The sequence below is a fragment of the Stylophora pistillata genome, chromosome 2, assembly GCF_964205215.1.
Source record: "Stylophora pistillata chromosome 2, jaStyPist1.2, whole genome shotgun sequence".
Lineage (NCBI taxonomy): Eukaryota > Metazoa > Cnidaria > Anthozoa > Scleractinia > Pocilloporidae > Stylophora > Stylophora pistillata.
This window is the reverse complement of record NC_142520.1, coordinates 35,325,837-35,333,941: the sequence shown is the minus strand read 5'-3', so window position 1 is coordinate 35,333,941 and position 8,105 is coordinate 35,325,837. Positions and strand designations below refer to the sequence as shown.

The following is an 8,105-nucleotide window of genomic DNA, read 5'->3' as shown; positions in this document are numbered from 1 at the left end:
AGAATAACAACGGTTCAGGTCACGTTTCGCCAAAAGAGCCAGTCATTTCGCAATTTCCATGAAGAAAAGGCGCTTCAACGTTCACGGCGATATAACCAAATCACGTTTAAAACCAGCCACAGGGCCCTTCACGATCACGAAAAAACCCTTTACCCCTACAAAAATAACAGTAATTGATTATTAGTAGTGGTGCTATTAACATTATTAAATATGAGCTCTTAACCATTAATTGTTATGTATTATCCACACCCACGACTTTTACCCACACCCACACCCACACCCACGACCCACGACTTGTACCCACGACCCACGACCCACGACCCACGACCATTAGTCAAACTCGATAACCTTACCAGACAAACTTTTCAGTTCAGCAAGTGTTAACAGAAAAACATCAACAGTTGTCACGTTATTTGATGAACACGCCCATATCGTGACATGAAGGGTTCTACGTGGTACTGCATTAGCTTAAAATGTTTTTCGTATCTCGACCACATGACTACCTCGAAAAAAATTGCCATGAAATAATAATTCTGCTGATCTTATTTCAAGTTGCAAAACTTTGCGCTCTTCTCCTTTGAAACGCCTCGTCTTTTACCGAAAAAAAAGAAAGTGTTCACCCTAAATCTTTCAGTTATAAATTTATGGTCATTAAACGTCGGCAGAGAATAAAAGTGAAAGAATGGATCCGAATTTGCAGAAAGTGAAGTTTGGATCTCATCGAGGGAATCGATTAATCTATTTCATTTATCCTCTGTGAGTGTATTATGTTGCCATTTTACACAAGAATAAAATTCTTTGTAGTCCTAGTGTCATTGCTCAGTTAAATTCACACCCCTATTTTAGGCTTTCAGACCTTTCTTATCGTCTGCCTATAGAAAGCACGCTTTCAAAACTCGACAAGATCCTATTCAAAGAAATGAAACAGAAGAGGGGAAATGTTAAAAGGTCACACTGCCTTAAAAAAGAAAAATTAATCCACCCTTGGTTCGTTTTTCTTTTCCTTGAGGTGCAGTTGAATCATAAAAATAGTGATCACGTTCTTACATCAAAGACAATTTTAAAACGCATTTTAAGAGTACTGGATACAGAAACACCTGCACGCGAGCTAAGCCGGTATGAAAGCCACTTCAGCCTCAAACATAAACTTATAATAAATACTTTTAAGATCCAAGTAGAAGACGCAAAGTTTCCTAGAACGAATGAGTGCTGTTAATGTACTTTGCTTGAGATAAAAGTTTATTGGTATTTCTCTCTCTTATTATCACGAATCATTTATATTCAACGGTGAAGAGCGACTGTTTATGCAAAACTAGAAATTGAATATGGATCAAGTGTCATGTGTCCAGAACAAGTTATTCTGAGGAGTTATTACAGTTCTCATTCAAATGAAGATTATCCCTTATTGTGAACTAATAACGCCCTAGTCGGCTTGAAAATAAGTTTTGAGCCAAGCAAAAAGTTTGGTAAACCCTATTAAGTATTAAAATTTTACAGAAAAAGGAATGAGCAGATGATACCGTTTGTTTGATCAACGGACATGTATTGGGATATTGTTTACCTCGACTACAGGAACTCCTTGAATAAAATTATCAAATAACTTTTCATCCGTTGTTGATTCGTGTTGTTGCAGAGGCCTGAGCTCTTCTCCTCTAAAAAATTTCGTCTTTCTCCGATTAAACTGTTTACCTCAAATTATTCAGTTACAAGTTTACAATGACTGACAAGTCGACAGTAAACGATAACCTGAAAACTGCGTCCGAATACGCAAAAAAATCTCTTTCCAAGGCAGAAGGCATTGCGTTGTGCGGCGCCTTCATGTTATCGTCTGTCCTGATCACTGCGGGAAACTTGCCCACTCTTGTTATCTTTGCAGTTACAAAACCACTTCGCAGGAAAAGTTTATTTCTAGTTATGAACATGGCGTTCGCTGATCTGATGTTACGAGCCTACTCCGTAACCTTTTACATTTATTAGGGAGCTTTAGCAACAACGACGGCGACGGCAACGAGAATGGCAGAAAACAATAGGCTTAATGAGCAAAAAAAAAATCGCCCTACACGTGCGTTTAACATTTTGGTACATTCTTTGCCGTTCTCGGCAAAACAACAACGTGAAATAACCAAACTTTAGGTTTTCTCAAGAACGTGAGCGCATGACGGTTAATTTTTCTTTCTTTCTCCTTACTTTAACGCCGCTCGTAGTGATATAGTCCCTGAATAGTTCGCCAGCATTTTCCAAGTGAAACACGTCGGAATAACCTCGAAAGAGTTACAAAAGCGAAAAGTTAGATTTCGACACGACGTTTTCGTTGCCGTCACCGTCGTAGTTGCTAAAGCTCCCTGTTCTGTTGCAGGAGACTATCAGCTTTGGACAGCAAGATACGGCTACAATCTAGTCTTTAAATGAATCGATTCCATTCTTGCGTTCGGATCGTATCTATCTGTAGCCTTCATATTCTGCGAGAGATTTTATGCAGTATACTGGCCGTTTAACCACCGATCACTGTCCGCCAGAACATACCATAACGCTAGTTTCATATTTTGGACACTCGCTGTTTTGCTGTCTTCCATGCTTACTTTGTCATCGGCTTTTAATTTATTGGAACCTGTTTTGTATATCTATGTCCTTCTCCTGTTGGGTCTAACAATCATTATATGTGTCTGCAACATCGGGATCTGGGGAAAGTTTCAACACGAAAGTGTTACCTCACAGCATCAAAACAGAGCTCTGCGAAGGAAACGCTTAACAAAGACGTTACTTTTTGTATCCATGCTAGCTTTATTATGTTGGCTTCCCTTAGTTATCATGAACATTTTAATATATCCAACAGAGACAACAATACCATAGAAGTTTTATTTCATGGTGAACATTTACAATTATACAAACTCTTCTGTCAATCCAGTTGTGTTTGCACTAAGAATTCCTAAGGTTCAGCAAGCGTTGCGTTCGTGCTGTAGGAAGAGGATAGCAGCCATACAGACGGAAAAAATCGAGAAAACAAACCGAGCAGCTGCACCTGCAACGCTGGAGATAGACCAAAGAATCGTTCCACTGAATCCCGCTTACCTGCAAGAAGAGCTTGAACGAGAAGATATGGAAACTCATTTTTGATTAGATAATTTGGTTTTATGAACTGAGTTGATAGTGTAAATCGGGCACCGTAAGGAGTTAAGTTTGGATTTCATCCAGGGATTCGAACATGTAGTTTCATTTATCCTATGTAAGCGTAGTATCCTACAGTCTTACACAAGAATAAAACTCCTTGTAGCCTATTCAGAAGTACTGAGTTTCGGTATGCGCAACGTTTGTGTTATAGTAGTGAAGTACAAATTTTCAAAATTGAAAACTTTAGAAATAGAGGCTTATTGATGGCTGCAAAACTCTTCTTTCAATCAATTACTTTGTTTTGATTCAAAGAGCCATAAATATGGAGTATTGTTAGAAAATAGGACAATTTTCTATCAGTCTGTTGTGGTTTTGTTGAAGTAGAAACATTTTTGTTCAGAGATACTTTCCCCAAGGCGTACACATTAATTTAGTCTGAATTTTATGCAGGAATGAAAATATGCTATTTTATTTATCCAACAATGCATAATATCTTGTCACGTCACAAACGATTTAAACTCTTCATCATTAGGATAATTGTAGCCCTAAAGTTGTTGGTCAGACCTTACCAGTCGCCTTCTTAAGGACACTATGCTTTGTCCGCTTAAGACATTATTTAAAAAAGCGAAACGGAATAAAGAAGACTGCATGTTCAGCTATCGCTACCTTGGAACCAAACTTGGTTTCCCGTTAGTTTGTGTTTTTCTTTTGAATATCGTTTACATGTAATTTCCTCTTTATCATACTGATACCGATCACGTTTTTATATCAAGGAAAATTTTAAACTAAAACAAACTGTGATCACGAATGTTTTCTTCTGAAGTAAAAGTTAAATTCAGCTCTAAAAATGTTAGTAAGAAATAACCCTTAGAGTGAAAACGACGCTTTGATAAACCTGGTGTCCATGTTGACATGTGTTATCTGCACATCGGCAATGAGATAGATGTCAGGTCTATAGACTTCACTGTTAAATTTAGCGAAATAAATCGTGTTTATATATATATATATATATTTATGTATATGCATATATATATTTTATTTTTCATTTTTATTACCCTATTTTAAGTTGTTCATTTGTGATTGTAAATTGTCTACCATTGTAAATAGTTGCTGAATAGCCTGTACAGGAGTAATTATTAAAGTTTATTCATTCATTCATTCATAGGCAATCAAACAAAACAACCGAAGTGGAGAATAGCAAAATAGTTTCTCTTTATCAAAACACTGACTTTCATTCAAGCCCATGTCAGCTTTGGACAGCAAGACACGGCTTTTATCTAGTCTTCAGCTGCATCGATGCCATTCTTGCGTTCGGCTCAATTCTATCTGCAGCCTTCATATCCTGTGATAGAGTTTATGCCCTATATTGGATGTTTAACTATCGATCACTGTCCACCAGATCATGCAGCATCGCTATTTTCATACTTTGGACACTCGCTGTCTTGCTGTCTTCAATGCTTACTCTGTCATCGGTTTTTATTTACTGGAACCTGGTTTGTATGCTTTTATGTCCTTCCTGTTAAGTCTAACAATAATCAATATCGGGATCTGGAGAAATCTTGAACACGAAAGAGTTGCCTCACAGCATCAAAACAGGGCTCTGCGAAGGAAACGCTTAACAACGACTTTACTTTTTGTATCCATGCTGGCTTTACTTTGTTGGCTTCCATTAGTTATCATGAGCATTTCAATCTATTATACAAAGACAAAAATACCTTGGACGTTTTATTACCTAGTGAACAATTTAAATTATTCAAACTCTTTTGTCAATCCAGTTGTGTATGCAATGAGAATTCCTGAGTTTCAGCAAGCGTTGCGTTCGTGCTGTAGAAGAGGATAGCAACCATACAGACGGAACAAATCGAGAAAACAGACCGAAGGGCTGCTCCTACAACGTCGGAGATAGAGCTAAGAATCCTTTCACTCGATCCCGTTCGCCTGCAAGAAGAGTTCGTAGAAGGAGACATGGAAACCCATTTTTGATTAGACAATTTGGTCTTATAAACTGAGCTGATATTTGTAAATTGGGCACCGTAAAGAGTTACGGGATTCGAACATGTAGTTTCATTTATTCTATGTAGGTGTAGTATCCCACAGTTTTACACAAGAATAAAACTCCTTGTAGCCTATTCAGAAGTATTGAGTCTCGATATGCGCTAAGTTTGTGTTATACATCAAGAAGAGACCAGCCGTGTAGACGGGTCAAATCGAAAGAAGAAGCCTATCGACTGCACTTAAGACGCCAGAGCTAAGATTATAACGACCGACCCCACTCGCCTCCGAATAGAGGTTGAACAAGAAGATATAAAAATTAAGGTTTGATCCGCTGAAGCAAGGGGACCATCGGCGCTCCTTCTGAGGGCAGGATTATTCGGATTGTTCGTCTGGTGCTCTCTAAAACAATAAAATAAAACCGTTAACAACACCAACAGCAGTCATATGATAAGATAAGGTCTTCCACCACCTCATAGCTTTGCGATGCACACTGCGGGTGGTTAGGATCTGGTCAGATCGGTCCACTGCATTCATGTACTGATTGTACATTGCAAAGAACTCAGGCTGAGGTACCTCTTTTGAACTCCACACACCACCAGATCTCTTTTTGTGATTTACCTGAACAGTGTCATTAGCATTACCAGAAGTGGTGATCATAGAGACCACTTTATTTTCGACCCACTGCAAGTATGGGAAGGGCGGAGCCCTCTCCCAGCGTATACTACCCCTGGCTTTACCCTTTCCTCATTGCTTTCACTTCTTGAGATTCGCTGGAACATAGTAATTAAATGCATGCTTCATGAGATGAACTGAAGTATAAAAATTGTGAATAATAACCTTGATTATAGTAAGGACAAATAAGTTGAACAGCAGCATCACGCCCAAGCCCTAATTTACTGATCCCTCCTGGAGCATCTTTCCCAATATAAATGTTGAAGTCTATGGTATAACCACTGGAAGTACCAGCAAGTACCCCCAGTTTTATTCCCCACTTGGTTGGTTTATCCTTTATGTACTGCCTGACTGAATGGGCTTGTACTACCATTAACCTTAAATGCTGAGTTGAAACGCTTATTTAAAAGTGACAACGAAAAGCATAGGAGCTTACTGAATGGTAAGTTTGTCATCAGACTAATCAAAAATGTGCTGTTGTGCTTACTGTCGTTTGCTTATGAAGCTAACAAGGAGATCACAATGAAGGGAAATGATAACGCTGTGCAAAGTGTTCCTGCAATCGGTAAGGCAATTTCTGCTGGAGTTACGTTGCTATATTTCTGTTTTACGTTCAAGCTCCCGAGTTCGCTAAGCATAAGAAAGGTTTTCATCAAACAGGGATGGTCGATACCTGAAATTCACGACCGTAGCAACACATTTAGAGCTAGCTATTCCGAAAAAGTGTAACTCATGCTGCAAACTCTTTAAACTCATGAATATTTAGATGAAGTAGATTTAATGTTTTCGGCTTTAGCTATGGGTCTTAATGACATCCTTCTTAAAAGAAGAGGTTCGTTGATGGGAAAATTTTGTTTAAATCAGTAACGGACTCTATAACTCTATTCTGAAGTTATTTAACACCAAAAATTTCTGAGTTTGTAAGTTAAATCATAGTTAACCTCTACTAACTATGGTTAAATGATGAACATAAGGGAAATATGTTCCAGTTTCCAGAGGCAGGGTTTTTCACCTAAAATGTTTGTTTGCGAGAAAAAAAATGCGCCTTTTGATTATTTTAGATACTTCTACCTTATTTCCTTAAAAATCTTTTCTCTCACGAATATATTTTCTCAATTATTGGGAAGGGAATTTATGAAATCATCAACCCCTTTGTAGTATAAAATTTTACATAAAACACAGCTGCAAGCCTCCTTGCATCCAAATTTACATTGTGTATTATTATTAGAAGTATTGGTTACTTCTATTTAGTACAAATAGACTTATTTGGGATTGGTTAAGACAGTGCATTAGTTATCTCTATTGAGGTCTGACAATGACTTACAGCTGCCTTACGTTTGTTTCGAAAATGATGCTACGACGTTTCGATAAAGCCACAAGGAAAGTATTTGGAAAAAAAAAACAAAAATCATTTTCCCTTTTCATTATTTTTCCAACTTTTTCCCCAGTTTTCATATTTATTAAAATTAAAATCGTTTGGTTGGTCTTCCTGTTCCTGAGGCCATGAGGAAAATAAATAGTGGGATGTTAATTGAAATTCAGAGCACCTGCAATGCAAAATCTACAAATTCGAGGAACAGAATTAGCTCCTCTTTTGAATTAAGCTTCAATTTCCTTTAGTAGAGGAAATATTTTATATATTTTATTATTATTCAAGTTGGTGACTCGCAATGACCAGATAAATTTTTAAAAAAAAACCTGTTTAAAAAATTGGAAACTTTGTCGCATTAATTACCATTTAGAACACCTCCAGATATAAAATTTTTTCTAAGTACAACCAATCAACTCAAAACGTAACTTTCTTTTAAAAGATGTGCTATCTTTTACGTTTCTTTTTAATTAACATCGCGTGTGAATGAGTGTATAAGTGTGCTACCTTTCCGCAGTAATAAGATCAACAGCCATGAGTAACCTAAAGCGCCATCGCTACGCCTAGTTGGAAACATTAATTACCATTTAGAACGACTCCAGATATATTACTTCTTCTAAACAACCAATCAACCCAAACCTAAACTATCTTTTTTAAAATTGTGCTGGTTACAGTTGTGCCATCCTACGATTCTTGCTTAACATCACGTGTGTGTGCGTATATAAATGCGCTACCCTTCCGTAGTAATAAGATCAACAATCATGAATAATCTAAAGCGCCATCGCTATCACTAGTTGGAAACTTTAGATACCATTTAAAACACCTCCAGATATTATATATTTTTAAGTACAACCAAACAACTCAGACCTAAATTTTCTTTCTAAGAATTGTACTAGTTACAGTTGTGCCATCCTTTACGTGTGTGTGCGTGTAAAAATGCGCTACCTTCCCTCAGTAATAA

At 37.4% G+C, this 8,105-nt stretch overlaps 1 pseudogene; it reads left to right on the top strand.

Annotated features, from left to right (window-relative positions):
- The first annotated feature begins 1,920 nt into the window (after window positions 1-1,920).
- LOC148739258 (uncharacterized) lies at window positions 1,921-5,237 on the top strand (annotated as a pseudogene).
- The last annotated feature ends 2,868 nt before the right edge of the window (window positions 5,238-8,105 follow it).